Source organism: Dromiciops gliroides, chromosome 3, assembly GCF_019393635.1.
Source record: "Dromiciops gliroides isolate mDroGli1 chromosome 3, mDroGli1.pri, whole genome shotgun sequence".
NCBI lineage: Eukaryota > Metazoa > Chordata > Mammalia > Microbiotheria > Microbiotheriidae > Dromiciops > Dromiciops gliroides.
The window spans coordinates 37,266,807-37,286,719 of NC_057863.1; the positions used below are offsets into that span (position 1 = coordinate 37,266,807).

At 37.8% G+C, this 19,913-nt stretch overlaps 1 protein-coding gene across 1 annotated transcript in view; it reads left to right on the top strand.

The window, feature by feature from the left end:
- Nucleotides 1-19,913, top strand: part of NAALADL2 (N-acetylated alpha-linked acidic dipeptidase like 2) — a 1,062,489-nt gene that overhangs the window by 877,075 nt on the left and 165,501 nt on the right. The window lies entirely within an intron of this gene.

Sequence of the window (19,913 nt, forward strand, 5' to 3'; positions counted from 1 at the left end):
ATATATTTTATCGATGCTTTTTTGTCTTTATATCAATCATTTCCCACCTCTCTCCAGAAAGAACTCTCTCTTGTGGTGAGAAAACAAAACAAAACAATCCTCTTGTGGCCTTGTGCATCCCTTTTGTCTTTTGAGCCTGTCCTTGGTAGGAGGAGGCCCTTTGAGTAAGCTATTTGAACCCAAATCACAGTCTGTGGACCTTATTCACCTAGTCTTGTGCCTAAGTGTTTGTTTGATTGTTTGTTTCTTCTGGTGCTGAATTTTCTTCTTGTAGTAGGAATTTTGTTTTGTTTTGCTTTTAAAGGTTTGAATTTATCCTGGCATTTGTCTTTTTGATGTAATGCATAGAACCCAAAGAACATAACAAATGAGGTTCTGTTTAGATGCCAAAAGGTGTAATTCATCACTGTACCAGTGACAATGGGCAGCTATAGTACAAAGCTGCAGAAGGACAACAAAAGCTGCATCTATTTGGAAAGTGTTATTCTCATCCTCTCTACCTACATTTTCTTGCAAAGAACAATTAATTGTTCCTTCTTGACATGATAGAAAATGACCCAGGTCATTTATTGGAGATAAATAAACAAAATACTAGTTGGAATACTAACCCCTGGACCCTGACACCCATGATTAAAACAGGTAGCACTGTGAGTAGTGAATTTAGGAAGACTCCAAAGAGGATTTGTCCAAGTAACTTATCTTTTCTTGGGCTGGAGAAGACTTGGGTGTGGGAGGAGAAGGAGGGGTAAGAGACCTGTCTTCAGTTATTTGACAGGCTGTCAAATTTATGAGGACCTGGACTTATTCTGCTTGTCCCTGGATGGCAGAACAAGGTAGATTTTGACTCAGTAGAAGGAAAACTTTCTAACAATTAGAGGCGGTAAAAAGTGCATTGAGCTATCTTGAGAGAGGCCTCTCCTCCCTCCTTGGGGGTTCTTAAAGCCAAGGACGGATGTTCCCTTTTTCACATTCTGTGTCCTACCTACCTTTTCACATTGATCTTACATTCATCCTCTTAATTAATTAATTAAGATAATTGAGAGCCATTTATAGTTTGGTATTAGAAGATGGCTGTGATCAGAGCTGTGTTCTTAGAAAATTAATCTGGCAGTAAATAAATACTGAATTTTCAATATTTCTCTTCTAGATTTCAAAATATTTCCATCCAAATACATGTGTATGTATACACATATATGTATATACAATATATGCATCCTTTGTATATGTGTAATATATATATACACATATGTATTGTACATGCATCATATACATATTATTATATATGATATATTCCCATATTGTTATATATGTAATATACACGTATATTGATTTGTAGTGGTGTGTGTGTATATACCACTGTATATTAATATGTAGGATGAGGTAAAAGCTAATTTATATAAAGATGATCATGGAAACCAATGAAGAGCCTCATTCTATCCCAAATTTCCCTCCATGACCTCACTTTATTTCCTTTTTATTTCTCTTTTTAAAGAAAACTAAGCTTCATATTGTTCTTTTTTTTTTTTTAGTAAGGCAATTGGGGTTAAGTGACTTGCCCAGGGTCACACAGCTAGTAAGTGTTAAGTGTCTGAGGCCAGATTTGAACTCAGGTACTCCTGAATCCAGGGCTGGTGCTCTATCCACTGCGCCATCTAGCTGCCCCCCATACTGTTCTTTTGAAGAGAGTTTCAGAAGGCGTCTTTATCACTGCAGTTGTTAGTATTATCATCACTATTATCCCAATTTTACATATAGAAGAAGTAGACTGAGGGACAGAAAGAACAAAGAAAATCGTCGTCAGCAACCTAGTCTCTGGTCTCTCACTTTGGCCAGTAATCTTTCTACCATAAAGTCAGTCAGTCAAACAATACACAATAAGAACCTGCTATGCACCAGGCTAAGCACTGAGGATAAAAAGAAAGGCAAATGATGGTCCCTGTCATCAAGGAGCGCAACAATCAAAGAAATATATACAAACTATGTGCAAGATTAGTAGGAAATAATGACTGGAGGGAAGGTGCTAGAATTAAGGGGAAATAGAGAAGGCTTCCTACTTAAGGGAGAATTTTAGCTGGGACTTGAAGGAAGTCAGGGTACCAGGTGGCCAGAGATGAGGACTAAAGAGTTCTGGACTAGGAGATAACCAGGGCAAATACCTGGAGCCAAGAGGGTCCAGTTTGTGAAATGTCCAGGACTCCAATGTCACTGCTTTTAGGAGTACTTGGGGAATACATAAATTGTAAACATGATGGAAAGGAAGGGGTGTGGAATTGTTAAAGGCCTTGAAAAAGAGGATTTTATATTCTATCCTAGTGGTTATAGGGAGCTACTGGAGTTTGTTGAGGGTGGGGAGGAGGAGTGACATGATTGGACCAACACTTTAGGACAATCACTTTGGTGGCTGAATGAAGCATGGACTAGAGTGGCAAGAAATTTATGGCAGGCAGGCCCACTAGCAGGACATTGCAATAATGCAGGCGTGAGGTGATGAGGACTGTGCCAGAGTGGTGACAAAATCAAAGAGAAGGGGGTATATATGAGATATGTTGCAAAGGTGAAATCCACAGGTCTTGGCAACAGATTAAATATGGGGGCAGGGTCGAGAAGTAGTGAAGAGTTGAGAATGAAACAGGTTTTGAAGCTGGGGTGTCAGAATGATGGTATTGCCTTCCATGGTAATAAAAATTTAGAAAGAGAGGGTTTGGGGGGAAAGATAATGTCTACTAAAATCCAGTTCAAGATGTCCAATAGGAAGTTGGAGGTGGAAGACTGGAAATCAGCAGAGAGATTAAGGCTGGATTTAAATAGGTTTGAGAATCATCAATCTAGAGATGGTATTTAAATTAATGGGAGCTTATGAGATCACCAAGTGAAGTAGTATAGAGCGAGAAGATATCCCAGCACAGAGTCCAATGGGCTCTCACTGATATTGGGCAAGACCTAGTTGAAGATCTAGCAAAGGAGGCAGAGGAGTACTCAGATACGTAGGAGAACCAGGAGAGAGCAACATCCCTAAAACAAAGAGAGAGGAGAATATCAAGAAGAAAAGGGTCATCAACAGTGTCAAAGGCTTCAGAGGGTTTAAGAATGAGGACCTAAAAAAGGCCATTGGATATGGCAATTAAAAGATCATTGGTGACTTACTTCCCTTCCTTTATTTCTACATATTTTAATTCATCTAGAATTCAGAATTTTGTGACTACATGGCCTCATATTGCACAATGAGAGTCTTTAATAATGAAAAACATTTAAACGTTTAAAATATTATAAGTTTCCATTAAACTCAGATGTTGTACTGAATGTAAAGGAACTTCTACTGCATAAAGAACAATCACAGTTCTCCTAAAATAGTCTGGGTAGGGGTTTTGGGATGAAGAGGATGCTCTCAATACTCAAGTACTGGAAGACCTATCACATAGAAGGAGGATTGAGTTTGTTCAGCTTGGCCCAAAGGAAGAACTTAGAATCAATGAGTGGGAACTGAAAAGAGAAGTGTAGAATTGCTATAAAGAATTCCCTAACACTGAGCCCTCCCAAAGTAGAATAGGGTTGGCTCTGGAGTTACTCATTCCCTAACACCCCATCCTCCACTGGATTTCTTCAAAGAAATTCTAGATGACCACTTGTTGGGGGATGTTGTTGGGGACGATTCTCATGCAGGTATGGGTTGAACTCAGAAATCCCTTCCAAGTCTGATATTCTGTAACCTTCACTTCTGCCACTCAACATTTTGCATTAATTATCTATAATCATGTAGAAGGCTAAATTCCATTGAAAACATTCCACTTATGAATGAGCCAGGAAACATAAACTCTTCAACCATATTTTTACATTAATAAAGTTTACTATTAAAACATAGTTTGGTTTGCTAGGTGTACTGCCATTGAAAAGATCAGAGTTTAGTAATTACATTTTTTTTTAATTGCATTTATATTAATGAAAAGTAAAACCGACGGTAGACTAAAATACCGAATAGGATGATCTCTCCTGGGATGCCACATCTGGCTTTGAAAAACAGAACTCTGACTCTGCTGCTTTCTGAAGCTAGAAAAAAGGGAAAATACCAAATAGTTCAGTTTTTTTTGGTTGCAAAGGCCAATTGTATTCACAAGGCTGATAGATTTCTGGTGCACTTCTCTACTATGTGTCCAGGAAACCGAGGTACAACTGACAATGTGAATGAATAGGTTTGATTTTGCTTCTTAAGTGGCTTTGTTTTTTTTTTTATTTTGGGGGTGGGGTGGGGCAGTGAGGGTTAAGTGACTTGCCCAGGGTCACACAGCTAGTAAGTGTCAAGTGTCTGAGGTTAGATTTGAACTCAAGTCCTGAATCCAGGGCTGGTGCTTTATCCACTGTGCCATCTAGCTGCCCCTCTCAAATGGCTTTGTAACTGAGATCATGAAAAATGTTTTCATATATCTCTAGTGAAACAAATTTAATAAAATTGCTTAATTCAGAGGCTGTGGTTTTTATATATGTGTGTGTATGTATATATATACATATATACACATACACATTCATGTATATATATAATGTATATATACATAAGCATATATAGAGACATATATTGTGATAGACATATATACCATATCACAGTATCTAGCATATCATGGTGTTTAATAAATGTTTATTGAATGGAAACAATCATTTGAATTTAGCAATCTCTCCTGCATCTATCCCCTTCTTAGCATTCTCCTTGTCCCTGCTCTAATTTAAATCCTCATGAATTCTCTACTCTCTTATTGCCTTCCTAACTATACTCAGGCTCCAGGTTCTCCCTCATCCTATTATGTTACCACCAATGTGTGTGTGTGTGTGTGTGTGTGTGTGTGTGTGTGTGTGTGTGTGTGTGTGTGTGTGTGTAAATACATTGTCAGTCATGTCAGAATCTTTGTGATGCTATGGACCATAGGACACAAATTCTGTCTATATGTTTTTCTTGAGGAAGATACTGGAGTGGTTTGCCATTTCCTTCTCCAGTGGATTAAGGCAAACAGAGGTTAAGTGACTTGCCCAGGGTAACACAGCTAGTAAATGTCTGACGCCAGATTTGGACACAGATCTTTTTGACTCCAGGCCCAGAGAGCTCTATCCACGAAATCACCTAAAATTACCTCCAATAAATATATAAATATACTAATATATGTATATATGCAGAGGCATATTTAACTATCAATATACATCTAAATAGATATAAATATTTGTTTATATCTATGTTATATCATTCACACACATATAATCACTTAACTTTTCCCTACTCTTTGGGTCTGCATTGTTAGGGGGCATTTCCTCACTTGGGAGTTTCCTATTCCAGCAAAATCACCATCTTATCTTTATCTCCATGAATGTGTGATTGATCACGTGTGTGCATATAGTGTGCCTGTGTAGCTTTGCTGATTATTTTTGCTATCTTTGTTCACCTGCTACACCAAATTATTATTACCAGATGTCACGTATTGGCATTCAAAGTTGCCTTGTATGTTTTCATGACATGCTACACTAGCCAAAACAAATAAATACTCATTAAGAATGCTCAGCTTGTTGTTTGTAATAATGAATATTAGTTGGAGATATTCAAGGGAAATTCTAGGCTATCGAAACTTACCCCCTTGGTATTTAAGTGTGGGGGGGGACCTGTAATGTTGTGGTTTTTTATTCATAGATGTATAATTAAACTCAAAGAGAGATCTTAGTGACTACTTATATATTTTTCCTTGCCTAGAGAGGTTTGTCTTATTATGTACAACTAATATCATCATTTCTAAAGATACACCTTCTACTATTAGTTTCTTTGTAGTGCTCATGAGCCCCTCATTACCCAAAGTGAGACTGTCAAGGGAAGATTCCTTTTTAAAACAGAAGTTAATAATCAAAATGATCTTTCCTCAATTTTGACAGACTATTGCAAAATGTTATTTCTGCAAACAAAGGAAGGAATGAATAAAAGAATTAATTGCATAGCCACATGCTGGTATAGAGCCACTCACACCCAGGGAAAGATTTTTCCACGTTTGTAAAAATGGGGAACATTAGAAACATCATTGGTTGGACAACACTGTGACCATGACTCCTGTCTGACAGCCTTTTATAGCAAAGATCAGGCTCCTTCAATTCAACAACTGCAAAAAGAACGTTTATCAAGCATATATTTATGTGAAGGGTTCTATGATTTGTCTCTAGAAATAGAAAGATGAAATAAAATAATCCCTGCCTTCTAGGAGTTTTCATTCTACTCATTCACATGCAAACAAATACAATGTATATGCAAAGAAATACAAAGTAATTTCAAAATAGAAAGGGCTGACAAGCAGGAAGATCCAGAAAGACCACATTTATGAGATACAACCTGAGCTCTGTATGTGTGTGTGTGTGTGTGTGTGTGTGTGTGTGTTGGTTGTTTTTGATTGATTGATTGGGTTTTTTTTTTTTTTTTTGCATTTTGTGGGGCGGGAAGCAATTTGGGTTAAGTGACTTGTGCATGGTCACACAGCTAGTAAGTATCTGAGGTCAGATTTGAATTCAGGTCCTCCTGACTCCAGAGCTGGTACTATACCCACTGTATCACCTACTTGACCCTCTGAGCTGTGTTTTTGAAGGCAGTGAAGGACTGATTCCACAAGGCAGAAGTATGGGGCTGGCACTTCCAGACCCTACTTTCCAATGGTATAAAAGAAGGAAAAGGAATGTTGCATACAACTCTGGCAAGCCTGAATGACGAAATTAGAGGGAAGTCTCATGAAATAAGAAAGGAAAAGTACGTGGGAATCAGATTAGGGAAGGCTTGAAATTCCAGGCTGAACCTCACATCGTCAATAAGCCAGCCATCAAACATTTATTAATGAGTTCCTTTTGGGTGCCAAGCACTGAGCTAAGGGCTAGAGCTAAAAAAGAAAAGCAAAAAAAAACAGTCCTGCCCTCACAAAGCTCACATTCTAATATGGGAGAAAACACATTCCCAAAACTGATATAGCTATTCATGTAATAAATGTGCATATATGTACATACCTATATTTGTGTATATATGCACTCATACACATACATATTTATATTTATATACACATAATTACATACATGGGATAAATTGGAGGTAGTAGGCTTCCACCAGTCGCGGACCACCATGGATCAGCGCCTTGAAGAGCCACAGGCCACAGTGTGGCTGTGCAGTCCAATACGGGAGCCGCAGCTGCTGAGTGATTTATAACCAGTAACTGCCGCATCCTGTGTTGTATCTACCCCATGAGGAGTAGCTGGAGTGTCCTCTCCAGGGTGCTGGCCTGGGCAGATCAACATGGAAAACAAACTGTTGCCCATGCAGCAGGTTTTCCCTCTCCATGACATTGGTGGATCCAAAAGAGAGGTAGAGCCAATACAGTTTGGCACCAGTGCCACCGCAGGAGTTGCCAGAGGCATGTGATATCCAACATCCAACTACCTAAGGGACTCCGACTCCTGATTTTTCCTTAGGGTTAACTCCTGAACCCTTTCCCATATATGGGTATAGCCACAAGGCAGCAGAGGTTTCAAATCAGGGTTTTCTTCCCCTAGGAGGCTTGCCTGCCAAGGCTAACGAGCCCCACCTGCCCGAAGCAACTGGTTTTAAGGCACCAGTAACTCACCTTCGCCCCTTCTCCTGCTAGTGGAAACAGTTCCACCACAAGAAGGCCAGGATTTGGGCTTCAGTTGTCAGAGGCTATTTCAGACCCATGCTATTGGAGCATTTTATAGAGAGTGGGAGCTTATCCCCACTTCCACCCTGGCATGACAAACCTTTGGAACCAAATTGGAGGTAATCTCAGTGATTATATATAATATATGGTATTTTACGGTTTATAAAGTGCTTTCCTTACAACAAGGAAAGTTAGACAATATAAAAAGTATGATCTATAAAAGTCAATATTTGCTTAAGGACATAGACCTAGTAAGTGAAGGTACCCATATTAGTTTGTAGCCATTGGCCTCTTTCTAGATAAAAGTGGGCATCTTTGGGATATTATTTAATTTATATTTCTCTCTCTCTTTCTCCTTCTCTGTCTCACTCTATCGCTCTGTCTCCCTCCCTCACCCCCTCTGTCTTTCTCTGTATCTCTCTGTCTGTCTCTCTCTTTCTCTGTCTCTCTGTCTCTCTGCCTCTGTCTCTCTCTGTCTCTCTGTCTCTTTCTCTCTCTCTGGCTCTGTCTATCTCTGTGTCTGTCTCTCTCTCACACACATACATACACACACACACACACACACACACACACACACACACACACACAGACCCTTCTTTATTGGAAGGAACTTCTAATAGGGTGACAAAAACAAACCTTTATAGAGTGGCTTTCCTCCAAACATCTCTATGGCAAGGTAATGCAGTACTGTTATTTCCCTTTTCCATAAGAGGAAAAGTCAGGTGACCTGTCAGGGTCAAAATCTGTGTTTCAAACAAGATTCATACTCAGGTTTCCCAAATCTAAATCCAGTGTTCTTTGAACTGGAGCTATAATTTTTCATTTTGAATCAGAAAAAAAGGGTTTTTTTCCTATGGACTTATACTCAAATAATACTTTTTCCCCCTCTCAAAGTGCTTTAGAGATAACAGTGATAGAGGGCACAGCCAGAGAAAAATAGAAAATTAGCTCTAGATAGCCAGGTCAAATCCTATTACAAAAAATACCTTTGGAACAAACTGTAGAACAAAAAATGTTTCTGAGCTCCAGACAATACCCTACCCAGTAGATCAGCACTCACTGCAACAAAGCAAAATGGAAGAATTTGGATGGCCCTCTACAATTGGGAGTAAAGACATTGAATTTCTATTCTTAAATGCTTTGAAGACATTACTCAGTGCCACCATGATAAAAGGTCATCCAAGATAATGGGTAAGTTTCTAGAGAGTTAGACAATAAACTTCAGTCAGGGATCTAGATTAGCCATAATATAGATGTCCTTGTTCCAGCCATCACCCCTTGAGCAAACCTTATTGATGGGTTTTCTTCTATGAGTATAGCCACTCTTTTCCCAGAAATTCTAAATATTCTGTTGTTGTAAATCTTTAATATCTATATTTTGCATAGAAAATATATCCTAAATTACAAACATTTCTCTTAGCAACTAGTTCTTAAATTCATTTGAATTATGCAATGGTGTCAAATGATTCACACAATGTGTCCTTTAATGTAGAATGAATGTGGTGTTCCAAAGTGAAGTTGTTTCATCATATTTAATTTAGATTTGATACAGTTCAATACACAATTACTAAGCCTCTGTTTTACTAGGCACTAGTGCTATGGTGGATGAGAGGGAAAGGGGACTAAATCTCTATCATTTCATTGGTACAGGACAGTGATTCTTTCTCAAAATGTGGTCTGATGACTCCTTGGGATTACTGAGGCCCTTTGAGGGGGTAAAGAGATCAAAATTATTCTTATAGTGACACTGAGATGTATTGGCCTGTTAAAATATTCTCCGTTTTTCCAACCACATGTTTGAGTCAGAATTTTCTTTATAAACTACAACCAAAACAACACTGCAACAGATTAGATTCAGAGGCAGATATATGAATCTAGCTGTTTTCTATTAAGTCAAACATTAAAGACATTTGCAAAAAAATATGTAAAATAATGCCATTCCTCATTAAAATTGTTGTTTAGGAAAATATAGGGTTTTTGAAACTAACATGTTATTTATATATTAACATGTAATGGGTTTATCGTTATTTATATATCAGTTTTAATCTCTAATACAGTTAATATTAAATCAAAGCACCTGGATCTTGAATCAGACAGCTATAATGAGATACTGCTAGGCTATGGAGGAAATAACCTGGCAATTTGGAATGAAATGAAACATGGCCAGGACTTTTGTTGAAATAGTGGTCCTAGAAAGTGGTCCCCAGCAGTAGAGGGAGGAAAGGAAGGAGGAAAAAAGACCCAAAAAATAAATTTCCTGGATGACACAGTTTAGAGAATTGTTGAGAGCAGAGGTGTCTTTTCTTCTCTATATGTAAAGATAAATTATTGTTTAAAGAAATAGATGTTAAACTCTTACTGTTACAAACTATTCTTCTGGTTGATAGTATGAGCAATGATGATCTAACTAGCCATCAACTTGTCTACTGACAATTTACATTTTGAAGATTTACCTAATTAGTTTGATCTCTGCCCATCAATTTTGGAAATAAGACCAGTATTGTTAATCATGTTTTAATCTTGCCCTTGGCATTCTTTTCCTCTATGATACTGGGAAAGCTGTCAGAATATAAGCTTTTGTTTCTGCAACTCTGACACTGGCATTCTATCAATAATTATAAGAAATGATTCATAGTGTAACCCTATCTTAGGCTCAGGTCTGTCAAGGCAGATTTTAAAAGACTCCAAGTTCCTAGTAATTCTGTTCTTAGATGTGAAATTATGAAACATACAAATGACATGTGGTTCTGCCCTCAGCTAGAGTGAAAATCCCCTAAAAATAGACTGGGGTGTTGGGATCCCAGCTTTGTAGTCGGAAAAGTCTTTCCTGGAATTCACAGAGTTGTTCCCACCCTCACACCCAGAATAAAGGAAGAGATACTAGGAAATAAAGAGGACTGAATCAAACGCAGGTGATTAGGAGAAATAAGATTAAATCAGTAAGATGCAGTCTTTAAATAAGAAGATTTTATTAGAATTAGGTACCTATTATATCTATTAGAAGTAAGGGAGAGGGTGTAGGACCACCATTTGCTTTGGGTTTTTCTCCCCGCTCCCCCCAACAGTTTAGCCACTTGGACAAGGGCCCACAATGAAAAACAAAGCCAAAAGGAGTCATAGATACCTCTCCAGTCCCCTTCCCATGGTTTCCCTTGGAGGCTTGGGTTGGAAGATGGAAACTGCAGACATCTCTAACCAATCCCCTTTTGCACCAGCCTTATTTTGAAGATGGGGAAACTGAGGCACAGAGCCATAAATTATTTTCCTAAAATAAAAAAAAAAGGCGATAAGGAATATAATTGAGATTTGATAACAGGCCCTTTGATTTAAGCCAGTTGTAGGTATATTTTTATCATGAATAATTAAAATGACACATACAGATAAGACAAGTTGTTTTCCATGTGCTAAATGCCAAAGATTGGACAATAAACATGAACTGTGGCTAGTGTGAAAAGGGCACTATGGATATTGAAATATTTGTCTTACTTAGGTACTGTGAGTGTCAAAGTTTCCTCTGGTAATGACATTTTCAGGAAACCTTCCAAACTCTAACTTCAAGCATTAATGGTCATAAAGTTTAAATGTCAATAATGTTAGACATTTCAATAATATAGCTCTAGCCCAATCAACTCTTTATTGTTTTAATTGGATTATTACCTTTATTGATTATCCTTGGAGGCCTCCAGGCAAGGACTGCCCTGCCCTGCACCTTTCTGTAGACTGATTCCATCAAGGTACTCCTACTCATAAAAGAATTCATGAAAATGGAGGTTTGAAGGAGGGCCTCTGGGATTCTGGGCTGCCAGGTCCCAAACAAGGAGAGGTTGTGGCTAACAGAAAGGACTTTCTTTCTTTCTTTCTTTCTTTCTTTCTTTCTTTCTTTCTTTCTTTCTTTCTTTCTTTCTTTCTTTCCTTCCTTCCTTCCTTCCTTCCTTCCTTCCTTCCTTCCTTCCTTCCTTCCTTCCTTCCTTCCTTCCTTCCTTCCTTCCTTCCTTCCTTCCTTCCTTCCTTCCTTCCTTCCTTCCTTCCTTCCTTCCTCCCTTCCTTCCTCCCTTCCTCCCTTCCTCCCTTCCTCCCTTCCTCCCTTCCTCCCTTCCTCCCTTCCTCCCTTCCTCCCTTCCTCCCTTCCTCCCTTCCTCCCTCCCTTCCTTCCTTCCTTCCTTCCTCCCTTCCTTCCTCCCTTCCTTCCTTCTTTCCTTCCTTTCATCTTTCCTTCCTTCCTAGCAAAGCACCAAGCACATGTTGTCACCTGATTATAATACTTATTATTTGCCTGATTGACTGAATACTTGAGAGCTCTGTTGAACAAATCATTTCAGTACTCTGTGACTTGATTTCCTCACCTTTAAATGAGGCTCATGATATCTCACAGAGGCTGTGCTAAGGACTAAAGATGATAAAAAATGTAAAGCATTTTCTTAATTTTATTTTTAATTTGTGGAATAAAACAAGCACTTAACATAGTACAGTAAAAAGAAAGATGATTGTACATGAAATTGCAAATCTACTATGAGCAACTTGTTATTCCTTTCAAATATACAACACTATTGTGCAAATATACTTATCTGTTTTTAATGGTAGCCTTGGGGGGAAGGGGAGGGAAGAAAAAAGAAATCTACATGATAATATATATGTAATATATATGTAAACTTATTCTGTACATACTTCTATTCATCAGTATTTTGTAAATAATATAGGTGTCAGCTTTTATTATTCATCATCCACAAGAAAGACCTTTTAGATTATTCCTTTTTTTCCATCTGCTTCTGTCCCTTGCCTTTTTTTTTTCTTTCTCTCTTATCCTTGTAAGGACATAAGCTTGAAAAGAAAACATCTCTACTCATCTGGTTCTTATTCCTGGATTTGACTGAGTTTCTTTGTGGCTAACTTTGGGAATGGAAAAGGGGGGCATTGAGCAGAGAGCAGCCAGTGTATATTTCTTGAAACTCACACCTACCCATAACCCAGTGTGGGTATATACTATATTCTAAAACCAAATAGAAATGATTTTTTTGATTATCAAGGTCATTGCTCCCCTCCATTAGAAAAGATAATTGATGGTTGACAGTATTGATTTTGGTTTGGCAGAAAACAGCCTTGTGCAGTAGAACTGACTGACTGGTCTGACTGGTAATTGGTTCATAGAAGAATCAGTGTTTCTGACAGTGATTATGTGAAGAATTGGTGAGCTCCTGGGGACTGGGGAAGGATGAGGAAGAAATTATGGCAGAGCTGATTTCAGAATAATTGGTTATACTTATAAGCTCTGATCTCAAAGACAGAATGCTGATTCCGTGGACTTGCTAATACATTATTAGATCTATCCAGTATTACCCAAATATTCATCCTTGATTAAGTACCTACTGTGTGTCATGTAATGCTTAAAACACAATTCTAAATACAAGAGAGTCCTTCTCCAGGAAATTGTATTCTGCTGGAAAAATATCATGTGTACCCGAGATCAGTAAATACAGGTTAGATACATAGTAAATCCTAACATTCAAATTGTACATTAAAGAAACAAAGCACATTCCTTATCGTATAAGTACTAGGGGTAGGATTTGAACCCATTTTTGTCCCTGTCTCCTAGTCTGCTACTCTTTCCCTTGTTAGTTGGGTGCTTTGAATTTTAGCTCTGACCATCTATTTGATCTTGTTTGTGCTTGAGAGTTTTGGGTCATGAAGTCAAGGTAATTGTTTATGCCCACCTTTGAATTCCAGAAATAGGAATAGACTTCTAAGAATGACTTATTTTTTAATGATGCAGAGTTTTTTGATATCCCAGAAAAATCCTTGTTTTGTATAAAGTCTGTGAAAGTGAATGGAATAATCTGTGTGAAAAGACTTTAGAGGAAAAGCCCTATAAATAGAAGACAAGCTTATTGTTTTGCTTGTTGAAGGAGTATGTGAGCAATTTTTAAGTGAGTCAATAGAAAAAAAATCATGGACTATAATAAACTTCTAATCTATGTCTATGGATTAATGTTATATAAAATATTGGCAGTGCAGAAAACCAAATTAATGTGTGTCTCCAGCCTGCACTATGTGTGAATTAAGTCCATTTTTAAAAGAACAGCTCCAGGGAGAAGACACTTTAATATAGACTATGAAAACTTATACTTTTGCTTATACTTTTAACAAAGAAAGTAGTAACTAGGTTTCTAAGGATACCTTGTTTGATATGAATTCATAACATAAATCTTGTATGTCTATAAGAATGGGAAAATTTTTTTCAGTGAGCAAAAAAAATCCCATTACATATCTTTAAAGCAGGCTTATTAGAATTCTTTGAAAAATTAATTTTTGAAGATCTCAAGAATTAAATATATATGCATGTGTGTATAAATATATATGTTATAGATATGTAGTTTTAGGAATATATACCTATCCATATATGTATGGATATATCAGAGGCAGCATGGTATAATAAATGGTGAGCCAACCTCAGAGTCAGGAAACCCTAGGTTCAAATACTGCTTCTGATGTATTCTGGCTATAGGAGTATAAGTAAGTCTTTTATATTTACTCTCTAAAATTGTAAATTGTAAATTAGTTGCTTGCCTGTGTCAAATGAGCGAGTTCCTTCACCAGGATTTTTCCTACAATAGTGAAATAACAGATCTAGTTCAACATATTTACACTATATGTACATACACATATAAGCATATATATGCATGAATACATATATATATATATATATATATATGCGCACATCTGCACATATCTGTGAGTGAATGGGAAGATTGTTTAATAAGTACTTAGGATTTGCCAGGCATTGTACCTGGGATCATAGGGATAAATAAATCATAGGGACAAATCATAGGGATAAATAAGCAAAAGTGACACTGTGCCTGTTCCCAAGGAACTCACATTCTAAAGAGGAAGACAACCCATGTATATAATGGAGCTCAGGGAAAGGAGTATGTGGTTGGTCACAGGGATGAGGCAGTCAAGTGACATGTCATTTTCAGAAACAATAATGGCGTGGCATTATTGAATTGATTATTAGACCCAAAGCAAGAGAATAAAATCCGAAAGCGATGGGAGGTGGTGTACATGTATTTAACAATGTATACACACATATATCTTACATACATGCTTGTTTGCACATATATAAATATCCATAGACTTAAACCTCTGTAAATATGTATAAATACATGCATTTATGTATGCATGCGTGCATACAGATACATAGACATTCATGAAAACATTATATATCATGTACTATAATATGACATAAATATCTAGTGTGTTTTTGGTGGTACAAATTCATTATATGTTTAATTTCTACTTAAATTATATGAATCCTCAAGAAATATAAAAAGACCACCTTGGGGTTTCAGTGAATCACTAACTCAATTTTGTGATAACACCTAAAAAAGCTAATATAACCTTAGATTAAATGAGAGGTAATGGTCCAATTGCCCTGGTCAGAATACATCTGGAGTGTTTATTGTGTCCAGTCACAGGCATTACATTAGAGAAGGGATGTTGATAATGACGAGTGTCCAGAGGAAGACAATTAGAATGGTGAAGAGCCTTTATTTCACTTCATATTTAGATGATTTGAAAGAACCAAAGATATGTATCCTTGAGAAAAGAAGATTCAGGGGTGAATAGCAATCTGGAAGCATTTGAAGGGCTGCTTTGGGAAAGACATATTAGACATGTTCTGCTTGGCCTCAGAGGACACAACTAGAAGTGACAGACAGATGGATGGATGGATGGATGGATATATACTTACACACATACATAACTAAATTAGGTTGGATGGATGGATGAATGGATGGATGGATAGATGAATAGATAGATGACTGATGGATGGGTAGATGGATGGACAGACACATAGATAGGGAGAAAGAAAGAAAGAAAGAACAAGAATTAATTAAACATTTACTGTGTACCAGCTACTGTGCTTAAATACTGGGGATATAAATACAAAGAAACACAACAATTCTTGCCTCGGAAGGTGTGTACTTTCATATGGGGGAGGACAACGCATAAAGATTCTGAAAGAGGGAGGAAGACCTGATTGGAAAATGACTGAGAGGTGAGGTGGAGGCTGAGTTCTGGATAAGATTAAAGAAAAGTTCATCTCTCAGAGCCAGAAAAAGCAGATGATAGAGTCCAGGTGTACACTGAGAAGTATATTAAGATGACGGCCAGAGTGGGGGCAATGTGGTGAAATGCCTGGGAAGTTACCTAGAGACATAATTCCCCAAGGATACTACAAAAGACAAAGTAGCAAACTGAGGCTTAATGGGAGACAAAACATCTTCACAATCAGCAATGTTCCAAAGTGGACTGTCTTAGGTAGTGCTGGCCCTCTGAGGAGACCTTTAAGCAAAGAATAGACTGCCCCTCATTAGGAATTAGGAAGAATGATTTGGACCAACTAGATGGCCATAGAGGTCCCTATCAACCCTTAAAATTCTGCTTCTGTGAAATAAGCGATTTGTGCCATTATTGACTCCAAATAGGGAGCAGTTGGCTCAACTGTGACCAGCCTGCAAGTCCATGTGAACATGTGGCTGTTTTTCATTCTGTACAAAACTTACCTCTGAGTGAAGGAGATTTTCTTTGTGTCATTCCGTTTACTGAGATCTGACTGGTCGTTTAGTATTCTTGCGCTCCCATTAACCTTTATTGATTTCCACACAAATCATCTCATTTTAATTAATTTTAAAGATTGCTTTTACGTTTAATTTTTATGCCTGTTTAACTACTCAAATCTCCGAGGAAAACATGACGAAAGTTACTCTTTTGAAGTATAATTATATGTTTCAGCTGAATTCTTTGGACAGACTGATATGGGTAACCCTCTGGGTGACAGATGCTTAGCCTCAGCTTGTTATCTCTAGCTCAAGCTAGGAGGCTAAGGCCTTCCTAAAAAGAGAAGTTTTCACCACTTTTCTACAAGTGTCACAATCATTCTCAATAAACTAGCCCCAAATAAAAAATGATGAATAATTGGAAAGTCTGGTCAGGGAAGAAGAGGAGGTTGGAAATGAAGAATAGTAATAATTCCTTCTCAATAATTGACATTTATATAGAGTTGTAAGGTTTGCAAGACACTCTACAATATGTAATCTCAGTCAAGTCTTACCAAACTCATATTGGGCAGGAGCTCTAGGCATTATTTTGGAGAGGAAGTTAAATGGTGGAGCAGATAGAGGGCTGGACTTGGAGCCAGGAATGATAACAATGATGATTATGATAATAATTAACATTTATAGAGAGTTTACACTGTTCTGAGCACTTTACGATTATGATCTCTCATTTGATCCTCACAACAACGCTGAGGGGTAGGTGCCATTATTATTCCCATTCTGCAGATGTGGAATCTAAGGCAAACAGAGATTAAATACTTGCCCAGGGTCATACAGTTTTCTGTGTCATGATTTGAACTTGAATCTTCCTGATTCCAGGCTGAGTGTTCTATCCACAATACCACCTAGTTGCCCCTAGGAAGACCCAAGTTCAAATTCTGCTATAAGATACTCACTAGCTTTGTGAACCTAGTTAAGTTGCTTAGCTGGGGCAACTAAGTGGTACAGTGGATAAAGCACTAGTCCTGGAGGCGGGAGGGTCTGAGTTCAAATCTCTTTTTTTTTCTGAATTCAAATCTCACCTCAGACACTTACTAGCTATATGACCCTGGGCAAATCACTTACCCCAATTTCCTTAAAACATCCAGGGCCATCTCAGTCAACGTGATGTGTATCTTGCCACTGGACCCAAATGGCTCTGGAGGAGAGAGTGAGGTTTGTGACCTTACACAGCCTTCCTTCACTTAAATCCAATTCACCGCAAATCATGATATCACTTGATGTCATGGTCCTCTTCGAGAATGAAGGACAAACAAACAACAAGAAGTTGCTTAACCTCTCTCACCTTCATTTTCCACATCTGTAATAAATGGATAACAATATTATCTATTAACAAAGTTGTGGAGGGATCATGAGATAATATATTTTAAGCATACTCCAAACCTTAAGTACTACATAAGGGTTCACTATTATTGTCATCTCTATTTTAAATATGATGATTGAGAGTTAGAAGGGACCTTTGATTTGATCCATTCCAATCTCCCCACTTTGAGGCCCAAAGACCTTGAATGACTTACCCAACTTCATGCAGATGATAAAAGACAGGTCCAGAATTAGAACTCAAATCCTGAGGAAATAGGTCTCACAAAGATTATGATATTTGCCCCTGGTCACATTGCTATGCCAGGGGAGGGATTTGAACTAAGGTTTTCTTGACTCCACCTCCAATGGTCAATTCACAATTTTGAACTGCTTCTTTGAGAAAGGTACGTAGGAAAAAAGCAATGGAGAAAAGAAAACTTAGCAATTTTTTGGTGCTTTAGATAATCATAGGACATGTAGACATCTTAAAAATCAGTCTAAGTAATTATTCATTTAAAATATTAAAAAAATAAAATAAAATTGCCAAAATAAAGGCATAGATGATTCCTTATGGGGCAGCTAAATGGTATAGTAGATAGAGTGCAGGGCCTGGCATTTGGAAGAGCTGAGTTCAAATCCAGCCTCTGACACTTAGCAAGTATGTGGCCCTGGGTGAGTCACTTAACCCTGTTTGCCTCTATTTCCTCATCTGTCAAATGAACTGGAGAAGGAAATGGTAAACCACTCCAGTAACTTTGCAAAGAAATCCCCAAATGGGGTCATGAGGAGTCAGACATGACTGAAAACTACTGAGCAAGGGGTTTTATTAAAGCTGTACATGACCCAAAACTGGGAGGAGTAAATAGCTTACAAATGGGGAAATAATAAGAATGCAGTAAGAGCTTCAGAGTCTAAACCAGTTGGCAAACCTAATAAGGTGACATTTAATAAGGATAAATTAAAAGTCCTACACTTGTACTTCATATAAAGTTTAACATATGTAGGTATATAGAGGATAATATGTGTAGGTATAAAGAGTATAATGGATGTAGGTCAATAGCATATAATACTATATAAGTGTATAAAGTATAATATAAATTCCTGTTTGAATATCTTTATAGAAATAGAAAGTGGGAGTCGCAGAGCTCAACAGCAGTTTGTCTGAAAAAAACAAATGGTCCAGAGGTTTTTGGGATGGGGATGTCAGAATGAGTCAGCAGGGAAATTTGGCTGCCAAATGTTGAGGCTACAGGAAGAGAGATGTAGCTTCCCAGAACCAAGAAAGGATGGCACAACTGACCGTGCCCTGTGTCAGACCATGTCCAGAAGCATTTAATCCCTTCTGGACACCTTAGTGTAGGAAGGACATTGATATTAACGAGCATCAAAAACATCAAAAGGAGAACCAGGATGATGAAGGGCCTTGTGTTCATGGCATATGAGGGTTAGCTGAAGGATATGGCATCTTAGGCCTGGAGAGGAGAAGATTCAGGGGCAGCCGTCTATACATGTCTTCAAATATTTAAAGGCTGTTTTTTGTTTGTTTTTGTTTGTCTTTTGGGCAAGACAATGAGGGTTAGGTGACTTGCCCAGGGTCACACAGCTAGTAAGTGTCAAGTGTCTGAGGATGGATTTGAACTCAGGTCCTCCTGAATCCGGGGCCAGTGCTTTATCCACTGTGCCACCTAGCTGCCCCCAAAGGCTGTTTTTTGAAAGAATTAGATTCCTTCTGCTATTAGTACATGAATGGTAGATAGAATGCTAGGCCTAGAATCAGGAAGACCTGAGTGAAAATCCAGTCTCAGACACTTATTAGCTGTGTGACCCTAAGTAAGTCACTTAATTCCTCTGCCTCAGTTTCTTTAACTGTAAAATGGGCATAATTAATAAAAATAATAATACCTACCTCCCAAAGTTGTTGTGAGGATCAAAGGAGATATTTCTAAAATTTTAAAACAGTGCCTGGCACATAGTAGGTACTTAATAAATGCGTCTTCCTTTCTCGTATCTAGAGGGCAAGATTAGAAGCAATGAGGAGAAACAAATGAGCAAATTTAGGCTTACTGTGAGGGAGAACTTCCTAATAATTAGAACTATTCTCATGTGTAATAATGAGCAGTCTCAGGAGATAGTGGTATACCCTTCATTGGAGGTCCGCAATAAATTTGTAGGTGACCACATTGTTGGCAATGATATAGAGAGAATATTTGTTGGGGTAATAGTTAAACTAGATAATTTCTGAGTTTCCTTCCAATTCAAGTTCTGTGACTCTGGGAGGTGACTCCCTATTGGATTAAGTCCATTTGAATACTTCAGGAGCCACAATTTTATTATT